Source organism: Suncus etruscus, chromosome 11, assembly GCF_024139225.1.
Source record: "Suncus etruscus isolate mSunEtr1 chromosome 11, mSunEtr1.pri.cur, whole genome shotgun sequence".
NCBI classification, from domain to species: domain Eukaryota; kingdom Metazoa; phylum Chordata; class Mammalia; order Eulipotyphla; family Soricidae; genus Suncus; species Suncus etruscus.
In genome coordinates this window covers 65,929,930-65,942,563 of record NC_064858.1, presented here as the reverse complement: position 1 = coordinate 65,942,563, position 12,634 = coordinate 65,929,930, and the positions used below count along the sequence as shown (strand labels likewise).

The window sequence follows — 12,634 nt, the reverse complement described above, 5'->3', positions numbered from 1 at the left end:
CTTATAATGTGTATCTAGATATTCTAAATGTGTTTTCAGAATTTTTACCTTAAATAAACATATAATAGTTTCCCAAATGAACTTGTTTTCATTTTTCACATTAGCACAGTTTATCTAATAATGTATAATTATGTATGTAATTTTTTATATGGGTGTTCTTTTGTAAGTTATAATACACTGTATCACTTTGGAGTAATACAATGTATGTGGTTTCTATTTTTTGTTTTATTATTGAAAGAAAAGTTATAAACAAACTTTGAAAAAACAGAAATTAATGTTATGCTACTTAAACAGAAGATTTTTATTGTTTCTTTTATATTTCATCATATTTCTTTATAGTTCATAAAATTTTGTCATAATAATTTTTAGAAATATTATATTCTTTTTTTTCAATTGAGCCTGAAGTTTTATTTATAGAATTTATACCAAGAAACAGGAATTCTTTCAAAACCTAATCTTGAGTGTCATTCATATAAACCAAAAATTTAGAATATTTAGTACCAAGGTAACATGCTCATCTGACATGTATATTTTAATCATTGAAGGTAGAACAAAACATCCAGGGTCAATAAGTAAAAGGGCTTGCTTTATGAATATAGCAGTGCAATAAAAAATACTGTAATTATAATTTCAAAACTTCAGTATGATAGGGGCCAAGCGTTCCTTTTTTCACTTGGGAAAATTCCTTTGATAATCACTTAAGCTTGGATTTTAACTCCATAGTTTTCTTAGAATTCTGTAGTCTTCATTATAAAGATGAAACTTCAATTCAACCTTTGAGAAAAGACATTCCAGCTCTCATAATTTCATCAACCAGGAGAATGTTTGTGGCAATCACAGTGCAAGAATGAAGAAGTTGTTTCTTTACACAGTAGTTATCCCATATACCCACTTCTGCTGCTACCATTGGTTCACCTGTGCTCAAGTCCACACCCACAAGCTGAACAGATTCTGAATGTTCTGCTTGAACTTTAACTAGTGGTTCCTGAAGGTCAAAACCAGAGTTCTGAGCAAGAACCTTGGGAATAATGAGTAATGCATCAGCAAATGCCTGAACTCCAAGCTGGGCCCTGCCCTTTATACTAGGCTTGTATTTTATCAGGGCTTCTGCAATTGCCACTTCCACTGCACCCTCACCTGGAACTACACACCATCATCAATAGCATTTTTCAAAGCTCTCTAGCCATCTCTTATTGCATCTTCGATTTGGGTAAGTGTGTGATTATTTGGTCCTTTGACCAATAATGTCACAGAACGAGGATTATTACATTTTTCAATAAAGGTAAATTTCTCTTCTCCTAATGTATATTCATAGACAAGTCCCGCATGCCCCAAAGAGTCAGGATTTAGGTCGTCTAAAGAATTTAGAGCTATCCTACTGAAAGCAAGAGTCAGCCTTTCCATATTTCTCCTCTTGGCTCTGTGAAGAGCTACTATGCCTTCTTTAGCAAGAGGATCTAAGGAAAAGGGATCAATTCCCTTTTGATTAATTACGACAAATCCTTTATTGGAATCACCACAGACTTTCTTTTTCAATTCTATTATTTTCTTAACTCTATCTTCAATGAATTTTCTTTCAGTTTTTACTAATTTTTCTCTCTCTTCTGCACTCTTATAAAAAAAAAGCCAGAATTCACTTCTGTTTTTTAATATTCTAATGAAACATTGCAGGTGAGAATGTATGCATTTTCTACTCTTTTTTTCATATCAGGATGTCGTGCTCCATGGTCCAAAACAAGACCTCTGATTAAGCTTGTATCAGTTTCAGATTTATGTTTCATTTCCATTATCTCAACCATGAAGAGGTTAATAGGTTCATCTTGTTTTTTAATGGCCAAAACAGAGTCCACTACAGCCTCTGTTAAGACATCAGCAAGTTCAGCATGAACTTTAGTACGTAGAGATGTTATAGCCACATCTATAAGTGTTTCTCTGTCCATTGGTTTGCTTACTTTGACTTGTTCCAGAAACTGAAGGGCCCTTTCCTTTTTTCTGTTATTATTCTTGGATGAAGACCTTCAGATATATAAAGGTCCGCCTGTTTCAGCAGCTCCCCGATGATTAGGACATTAGAAGTGGTACCATCACCAGTTATGTCATCCTGGGCTGTTGCCACTTTGGATATTAAGGAGGCTGTTGGATGCTGGATTTGCATTTCGTGAAGCAGCACGTTGCCATCTTTGGTCAGCTTGATATCTCCAGCGCCAGACACAAGCATCTTCAAGGTGCCTTTAGGCCCCAAGTTGGTCCTCAGGACGTCCTGCAGCCCCCGTTGCACTGATGTTGACCGCCAGAGCTCGGGCCACCTCGGCCTTCGGGTTGAGGGTCTTCACGGCAGCCATTGCAGAGTCAGAAGTGGAGCAGGAGGAGACCCCCAGCACAGGCGGCTCGGCGTGCAGCGTGCTAGCTAGAAATATTATATTCTATCTGAAACAGGGTTTCATTGTTTATTTGTTAAAGACCTTGGTGATGTAAGTCTCAAATGCATAATCATATTTTCAACACACTCAGCTATTTTTGGTTGTTTCATTTCATTACTTAGAAAATTACTTGTCAATTATGTTGCAGAGTGTACCAATAAATTTCAACTTTAAATAAAATTATATATTTTATTTATTCTTTCGTACTTTATTTTGCACAAAAAGTCTTTACAAATATTCCTTCAAAAGTTAATATATGTTTATTCTAATCAGCACACTTAGAATATTAGCTATAATAATTTATTCAAAAAATAAAATTAAAGATGGTTTAATGGAAGTCTGGCATTTTTCTCTTCCTTATACACATATGAATTTAGAAACACTGATGAATAAAATATTATTTATCAATTTTTTATAACTTTTCACTTTACCTTCTACTTTTTATTCACTATCTTTTATAATTTTTTACTTTACACATAGTGAATACTCTCAGGTTCTTGAGAATTACTCATTTCTTTTTTCTAAAAGAAGTAAGGTCACAGAAAATATATAAATAACTGGAATTGTTGTTTACTAATAGAAATTTTACTAAAGAGAGCCATCAGTGTTCAGGATTTGGTTAACAAGTTTCTAGTGTACAAAAATATTGTTCTCATTTACAATTAATTTAAAAGTTATATCATCTAAAAGATGGTACTAAGCATTATTGATTCCATTGTTTATATATTTCAAGTGTCTATAACTTAGTGATTGATTCATCTGTTGTAATTCTGGAGCAGTTTTTGAAAACATACAACATGCAAAGAGTGCATTAAAATTTATTAACATAAAAACAGAGTCAAGTTTACTTTTAACTATAGGAGCTAGAAATTTTCAAAAAGTTGCTTAGTTCTCTAGGATCTAAAGACATTGTATTTTATTTCATTATTAGGAGCAGAGACATAAAGCAGTTGTAGGAAAAACAGATATAACACTGAAAACTTGATAGTTGATAGCTCAGAAGACAGTCTTCTTGCTCACTCAGAATTTTTCTTCATGACAAGCAGAACAGAAGGAATCTTGCAGTCAGCTCCAAAGTTCCTGATCTAAATCTGGAATATTCAATCATCGAATAGATGGTGGAGAGTGGGTCTATTAATACAGTAAGGTAAAGTTTTGGTAGTTGATGCACCATCTTTTTCATAATGGTGATGTTTTCATAGAGTCTACTAACTACTAAACTTACTGTGTGTATGGCATATATATGTATATGTTATATATATTTACTAATTTTTATGAAATCACAACTCAACAGAGTGGTTAAAAAGCACTATATAACAACTAAACCTAAGGATTTTTAAAACATTTTTGCATCTAATTTTACCCTAAAAAATCCGTGAAAATAGTGACTCTAGTATAAGCTGAAGTGGAAAATGCAGCAGCCACTGGTAAATTTCAAAAATAAAAATATATACCCCCAAAACAATAAATTGGGAATCAGTAAATAAATAAATATATAATTACATTTACAATACATGATTGTTTGATATACTGTATACCATTAACATACCACATTAACTCATAGTATTCAATGAAAACTTTAATAAAGTGAATAAACCATTTACAACAGTAAAATACTGTAAATAAATGGTTAAAAGTCCTGAATCCTGGGGGATGTGTTGAGGAAATGGGGATGCACGCAGAATTTAGAGCAAACTCAGGTCTTCACATCCATGGATAATCTTTGCCACAAGAACTATCTCCCAGATCTGAAGCTCAAGCCATCTAAGGGTCCTTGAGATCAGAGATTGAAAAATATAACTACCAGAACCCTGATAGACTGCTGAAGCCTGGCACATCTCTGTGAACTGTCTGTCTTCTCTGTGGCACCGTCGGGCCTAATAACCAGTGTTTGTGGTTTCATTTGCAGACAGCTAGCCTTCCCTGGAGGTGAGTTTTTCTGCCCAGAAAGGGAGGAGCTGGTTGAACTCTGATGGAATGCTGAAGCCTGGCACATATCTCTGAACTGTCTGTATTCTGCGCGGCATCTACGGGCCTGATTTTCTGTGTGTGTGGCTTCATCTATGTACTGCTAGCCTTCCCTGGAGGTTAGTTTTTCCATGCAGTAAGGGAGGAGCTAGAGGAGTGTGGCCGCTCCACTTTGCTACACAGCCGCACACATAATTTAACAAATGAATACAACCACAACACGTAGAAAAACCCACAAAAAAGTGTGACAATGAGAAAATAACGCAGGACAGCACCAGACATAGAGAATGAAGATGGCAACTCTGATGACCAGAACATGGCCAACCAACTAGTCTCTCAGATAAGGAGTTTAGAGTCACAATATGGAATATGTTCACAGAACTCAAAGAAAGTATAGAAGAGAACATTAATAAGAATACAGTGAATATGAAGATAGAAGTCAGAAAATTCCAAACTGAAATTTTAGGTCAAATAACAGGTCTGAAAAACTCAGTAAATCAATTGAAAAAAAGTCATTGTGTTTTCCCACAGGTTAACAGCAGCAGGTTAACCAGGATAGAACTGGTACTCTAGAAGATGAGATAAATAACAACTCCATACAGCAGAAGATATTGGAAAAAAGCCTTAAAGCAAATGATCAAACAATAAAAAAATTACTCAAAGAATGGGAACAGATGAAAATAGAAGTCTATGATAAGCTCAACAGAAACAACTTAAGAATCATTGGAGTCTGAGAGACCCAGGAAGAAAATCTCCAGGACGAATCAATGGTCAAGAACATCATGAAAGAGAAACTACCAGAGGTAAAGAATACAAGCAATCAAATCCTGCATGCCCGAAGAGTACCAACTAAAAGAGACCCCAGAAAAAACACCTCAAGACACATCTTAGTCACAATGACAAATCACACAGATAGAGACAAAAGTCTGAGAGCAGCAAGATCAAAAAGACAAATTACATTCAAGGGAACATCCTTGAGACTTACTGCAGACCTGTCACCAGAAACACATAAGGCCTGAAGGCAGTGGTGGGACATAGTGACAAAACTCAATGAAATAAATGCTTTTCCTAGAATAATTCAACCAGAAAAACTCACTTTCAGGTTTGAAGAAAAAATACATGGCTTCACAGACAAACAACAGCTCAGAAACTTTACAGTCTCAAAACCAGTCTTAAAAGAAAAACTGAAAAACCTCCTTTAAGACAAGGCTTACCAACAGACACATCAAACTTCGATAGAAAGATGGCACTAAATCCCAGGACAATTCTTTCTCTCAATGTCAATGGAATAAATGTACCAGTTAAGAGACACAGAGTGGTTAAATGGATCAAAATACTCAATTCAACCTTCTGCTGCCTACAAAAAACGCATCTGAATAGTCAGAACAAACATAGACTCAAAATAAAAGGCTGGAGGAAAATTATCCAAGCAAACAACACCCATAAAAAAAAGCTGGAGTGGCCATACTAATATCAGATGATGCAAACTTTATACTTAGGAAAGTTGTAAGGGACAAAGATGGACATTTTGTATTAATCAAGGGATACGCACAGCAGGAAGAAATCACTCTCCTAAACATATATGCACGGAATGAGGGGCTAGCAAAATATTTACTAAAATTGTTGACAAATCTGAAAAATAATATTAATAACAACACAATAATTGTGGGAGACCTCAACACAGCATTGTCAACACTTGACAGGTCAATCAGACTGAAACCCAACAAGAATATATTAGACCTGAAAAGAGAAATGGAAGAAAGAGGCCTAGTAAATATATACAGGACACTCCACCCCCAGAAGCCTGGATACATATTTTTCTCTAATGTACATGGGACATTCTCCAGGATAGACTACATGCTAGCACATAAAACATACCTCCATAATATCAAGAGGATAGAAATTTTGCAGGCTACTTTTGCTGACCACAAAGCCCTGAAATTATATGTGAAGTACAAAGGGACACAGAAGAAAAACTTTAATACCTGGAAGTTAAACAGCCTAATACTGAGCACTCATAATATTTTTAAACCCATTCAATAGTCCCAATACTATTTTACATATATGCTATAGTTTTACTAGGAATTAAATTGACTCAGATGAGTAGAACTTCCAGGGACATATTTTATAGAACTACATAAGATATATAGAACTACATATTTTATTCTTTGTTCTCATTTTTTTCCCTTTTTAAATACATTGGTTAAATTATTTAAAAAGTTCTGCTTTTTTACAAAGACTATATTTAGTATGCTTTAATTAAATATACCTAAAATATTTTAAAGAACCTGGTGTTTTAAAGAGCAAATTGAAAATTCCAAATTGATTTAAAATAGCATGTGATATATCTACAGTAAATAACCAAAGTCATTGGAAATTCATCATAGAGCATTTTTGAAACTATTATACATAAAATTAAGACTATTATATATGAAATTTATATAATATATATTTATATATAATTTATAAATTCTAATTTATCATTTATTATTATATTATATTAATTATATATAATTTATATATTATATATTATATATAAATATATATTTAGGCATATATAATATATTATATATTCATATATAATATATTATATTATTAATTATTTATAAAATTATAAATTATAAATATATAAACATATATAAGTATATGTAATATATTATATATAATATCATATAATATATAGTAATAGAATGTACATAATATATAAAATACATATAATATATACATACATATACATATTATATACATATACATACATATATAACATTATAATTATATTATATAATATATCTAATATTTATACATATTAATTTTATATAAATTTATGCTGTGGATGAGAACCTTTACGGGGAGAAAGCGGGAGCACAAGTGGACGAATATGAAATATGAAAATGAAATAATTGAGACCACACAAAATGCATTGTATGGGAACCTACATCCATGAGACGAGAGACAAATTTTACGAGAGGCAAATGTCGATGACATTTGAAGCACAAACTCTGGTATGCAAAATGTTTTCAGGAAAAAAAAAAGAGCAGAGGATCTTCCCAATGAGACCAGGCCCTAGAATCTACATATCAAATAACTACTCGATGTAGGTGAGAAAGAGCCCTGCTAGAGGTAATGTGAAACTTGAGCTGAAGATTTTTTTGGTTTAGCAAAAAGCAGATTTTTCAAGAAACCAGGAGAGAGACAGGTTTTGCAAGAGATGTTTATGTAGTTGCCGGAAAATAGATTTTGAGGGGGGGGGACGGAAATAATTGTTTACTATCATAGAGATAGACTGAGAAAAACAAGCTGCTGGTGCCAGGTTATACTTGAAGTAAGAGTCACAAGTAAACTAACCAGTGGGGAGCTTTTAGCAGGCTTTGGCTATGAAATTCTTAGTGAGTGTAGAAAGGCTACAGCCTAATTTCTATAATAGAAATGGAGACAAAAATCAAATAAAAGGAAAAGAGAAAATGTCACAGCCGTGTCAGAATTATAGCCAGTAATCCACGCAAAGGGTCAATGACTGACTTCTCTAAACGGGCCTTCTGGCAGATAATTCTTGGAGGAAAATTAGGCACTGCACCAGGAAAGCCAAAAGCCATGTCTGGTGCGTGCTTCCTAAATAAATGGAGACAATACCTTTGCGGGTAGTGACAAATTTATATATAAATATATATTATATATAAACTATTATATAATATGATATAAAATTGAAACTATAAAATTATTATACATAAAATCTGCAAACACTTTACTGCATTTGCAAATGTATAAAATTCTATAAACCACATTTTAATTTTTGTTTTTTAATTTAATGCAAAAATTTATTTAGTAACTAAATCTGACAGGAATTGAAGTGTGGGTATTTATAGTCTATCGCAGTTCCAGTGGATAATCATAAACATTCTATAATTCACATGGTTACAATGTTACCTTGGTTTTGCTGCATAGTAAGTAGAATATTATATTGTAAGTTAAACACTGACACACAGGCATATTATATGGAATAATACATATGAAATTTATTTTGGTAAGGCTGTTTCATTGTTTCAATCTTTGATTGCTGCTTTAAACGAAAGTTATTTTCGCATAATGCAAGAGGCTAGAAGTTTAAGATTAAATTGTTGGTAAGTTAGCTTTTTCATTGCAAGCTCTCTCTCTTTCTCTCCTCTGTCTTTCTCATTGACAAACAGATACTAATTTCTTACTATGTACTCACTTGACCTCTCCTCTGTTGCAGCTGGTGTATGTGATCTCATGTCCTTCAGAGGACATCAGTCAGACTAAACTGGGGTCTACCCTAAGAGCCTCATTTTGCTTAATTAACTTTTAAAAGTATTTTCCTTCAAATTAAGTCACATTCTGAGTCCCTGAGATTGAAATTTTAATAATGATTTCTGAGGAGATACAGTTCAACTCATAACTATATGAGTTTTGCTAAATTAATAACACAAACATACACCTTAGAAAAACACACTCTTGCATTTTTCCATCACTTTCCCCACATAATTTGATTTCCAGATTTAATGTTATTTTTCAGCTAATTCAATCTCTGCAATAACCCAGAATGGGTTACTTTGCTAAGCATTTATTGATGCTATCCTAATATCATATTAACAAAGTTTTGGAAGTGGTTTGACCACGTTCCATTTTGAAACTGTATAGAGTTATCTTGAAGGTTAATTACAATCTTTAGATTAACAAGAAATATCATGTGATTGGTCGAGGGCATGCCTCAGTATTATGCATATTCTCATTTTTAGGCATCTTAGCAACAAAGGCCAATTTAAAACTATTGTGATCTAATGTATTGATATTTTGTATCTAGTAGTTGTGAAGAGTTTTTAAAAAGAAAGATAAATAGATAAGACTGTATTTATTTTTGGTTTTTGGGTCACGCCCGGCAGTTCTCAAGGGCTACTCTATGCTCAGAAATCGCTCCTGGCAGGCTTGGGGGATCATATGAGATGCCAGGATTCAAACCACCTTCCTTTTGCATACAAGACAAAAGCTCAACCTCCATGCTATCTCTCTGGCCACAATAGATAATATTTTAAATAAGACTTTTTAAAAAATAATTTTTATTGGACCAATGTGGTTTACAAATCATTAACAGTAATATTTTAGGTACATAGTGACATTGAATCAGGGGCATTCCCATCACCAATGTTGTCCTCCCTCCACCCCTGTTCCCAGCACACATTCCATTTCCCCCTCCTTAAACCCCCGGGCTGCTAGAATAAGTGGTCCCCTCTGTGTCTAGCTTGTTGTAGATTGAATATCTATTCTGTTGTCATTGGCTTTGGATTTGGTGTTTAAGTCTGATTTTTTTTTTATTCCTACTCAAGATTCACACTACTGTTTGGTCTTGGTACCCCCCATTATATCCCCCTCAATTTGTGAGGCAGAACAGGATAGTTCAAGTTATGTGGTTTTGTTTGAAGGAAAGTGAGGGGCAAAAATTAAACAGGCAAAAAAACAGGAGGAGTCTTTCTGGAGGCTATAAACATCGATTAAAGAGAAGAAAGAGAAAAAGGAAGAAAAACATAACATCAATACAAAAAAAAATCAAACAAAAAACCCAAAGAGCACCAAAGCACTAAAGACAACAACCAAACAATAATCATAGTTTTGAAATAAAAACAAAATGGAGTACAAAAAAAATCAACAAACCAACAATAACAAGTAAAAATTAATTTGTGAATCTTTTTTTTTTTTGCATAGACACAGTAAATATTGGGGAGATTAGAAAAGAAATTCCCTTGGCCTAAGAGATACAGGGATTCTCTGCCCTTGAAGTATACTGTCATGGGAATAATTCCAGGCTCCCTACCTGTATTTTTACTCTTCCCTAGGTCCTTTTGTCGTATCTAGAACCTTTCTGCTCAGTCGTGGATGATAAAATCAGGCCTTTGTGACTAGAGATCTTGGTATTTTCACAGGTCATAGGATGGAACCTAGGATGGAGTCTTTCTTTATGCTCCTAGAAGTTCTGTTCAATCACTTTTGTCATAATTAAGTCTTCTGTAGTTGGTTTTCTTGGTTTTTGAACCTATCCTAGAACGAAGCCTAGGATGGAGTCTTTTATTATGTTTCCAGAAGTTCTGTGTGATTGCAGTTGTCTCAGTCAGACTTCTGAAATTAGAGATCTTGCTTGTTGTACAGATCGTAGGTCAAAGCCTAGATTAGGGTCATTTTTATTGGCCCCAGGATAAGTTTTGCCCAGTCATGTTTGTCAAAGTCAATCTTCTATAATGATCTTGGCTTTTGCACATATCAAAAGATGACATGTCTTCTAATTTCATCTAATCATTAGGTGTTGAGTTAAGACAACCTGCTCTTAGATCAAGTTGTTGGCATTTCCTCATTGTCAGGGAATCTTGTCAAAACTGGCATGTGTTTAATTACTGAATGATCAATATTAAGAATGTCCCAGAGGGAGTTTATTACCTGGAGCTGTTGTGGAGAACTGTATCAGTTCTATGTCTGAGATCTAGGGTTTAAGGTTGGACAGTCACTGTCTAAACACATGGAGTCTAAGTTGGGACCACATGACATATGTTCAAGTTGGGAGGTGCCCCTGTATTGTAAAATATATGAGTTCTTATCCTAGTAGATAAGAGCATTTTTCTATACATAAAAATTTCCCCTTTTTAGTATGCCTTTGCAAAAAGAAATGGTGCTATTTTATATTGCTGTTGCACATGGGGGTGAGAGTGTCAGGCACCATTATCTCTGTGCTCTGGTTTTGACCTGAGCTTTTATACCAGGCAAGACTTTTTCTTGTAGGTTTTTGTACCTAGCAGAACCAAAACAGGTGAAGCTAATAGAAGAAAACAAAAACAAGACAAAAACACACATATGTGTTTATATACATATATATATATATATATATATATATATATATATATACTCACATATATATATATATAAAGAAAAAATAAATAAAAATAAAAATGAGTTTAAAAAGTAATTAAGGAAATAATGTGATGCAAAAGACTACCTTACATTTGGAGGTAAATAGGCTAAGAAGTAGCAGTAAGAGTTCTTAAACTTATAAAAGAATAATAGGTGGGGCCAGTGAGGTGGCGCTAGAGGTAAGGTGTCTGCCTTGCAAGCGCTATCCAAGGAAGGATACCACAGTTCGATCCCCCGGCGTCCCATATGGACCCCCCAAGCCAGGGGCAATTTCTGAGCGCTTAGCCAGGAATAACCCCTGAGTATCAAATGGGTGTGGCTGAAAAACCAAAAAGAAAAGAAAATAAAAAAAAAAGAAAACTAGGCTTCCACATTGTCTTTTGGGATATTCTTGTGGGGGTGGAATCCAAGGCACATTTTCATTATACTCTCTGGTCTTGTTGTAGTTTCTTGCCAGGGCATGGTATGTGGGGCTGAGTGGGTTTCCCTTCTCTTGGGAGCTGAGTGATGGCTTATTGGGGAAGGTTAGTTTGATACCTAATAGGTTAAGAACTAAGACGGGATATTGGATTAGGATTGGTAGGTAAATGGATAGTAGGATTTCTGAAGGGGTAGGAGGGATAGTATATAAGAGGGGCTATATACAGTATATGCATGAATTGTTTACAATTTAGGTTGGGCTCCCATAGAGTAGTCCTCTCTCTATGTGCTATTGCCTACATAAAGACATAGATTAGTGATCTATTTACTAATGTTGTTGTTAGAGGTCTGACCCTAATAGAATGGGTCTGAACTCTTAAGGACTGGTTGAATTAAGATAAATAATAAGCTTAGGTATGATTTAAGAAAGAGAGGAAGTGAGAGCAAAAGATAAAAGAGAGGAGAAAAGAAAAATAGGTAAATATAGTCAAAATAACTTAAAGAAAATTTAGGAAATCAAATAAGAGATTGGGTTGATGTGTCAGATTTGGGAGGTTTTCCCAGTTTCTAGGCATTTCTTCAGTGATGGGGTTGGCCTTGCTAAATTAAGATTTCAGGGTTAGATAATGGCTGGTGCAGTTTAGGATACACATAGGTTTCTAGTCTTGAGTACTAAACAATGTGTTAATTAGGCCTACCTTATGTAGTATTGTCTGCAGCATCTTATGTATCGAAGTTCCTTTCCTAAAGAGAAAGAATCAATATGGGTTTTATTTGACATAGATTGAGTTGATGAGGAGGAGGAAAAAGGAAGAAGAAATGGGAGAAGGAAAGAAGTAGGGAGAAGAGAGAGAGAAAGCCCAAACATGTTCAATGAGTAGGTCCAATAATATAATTCTGTGGTTTGCACTTGACTG

General features: G+C 34.3%; 1 pseudogene; it reads right to left on the bottom strand.

The window, feature by feature from the left end:
* Positions 1-374: 374 nt before the first annotated feature.
* On the bottom strand, positions 375-2,342 carry LOC126022498 (T-complex protein 1 subunit zeta-like; annotated as a pseudogene).
* Positions 2,343-12,634: the final 10,292 nt, after the last annotated feature.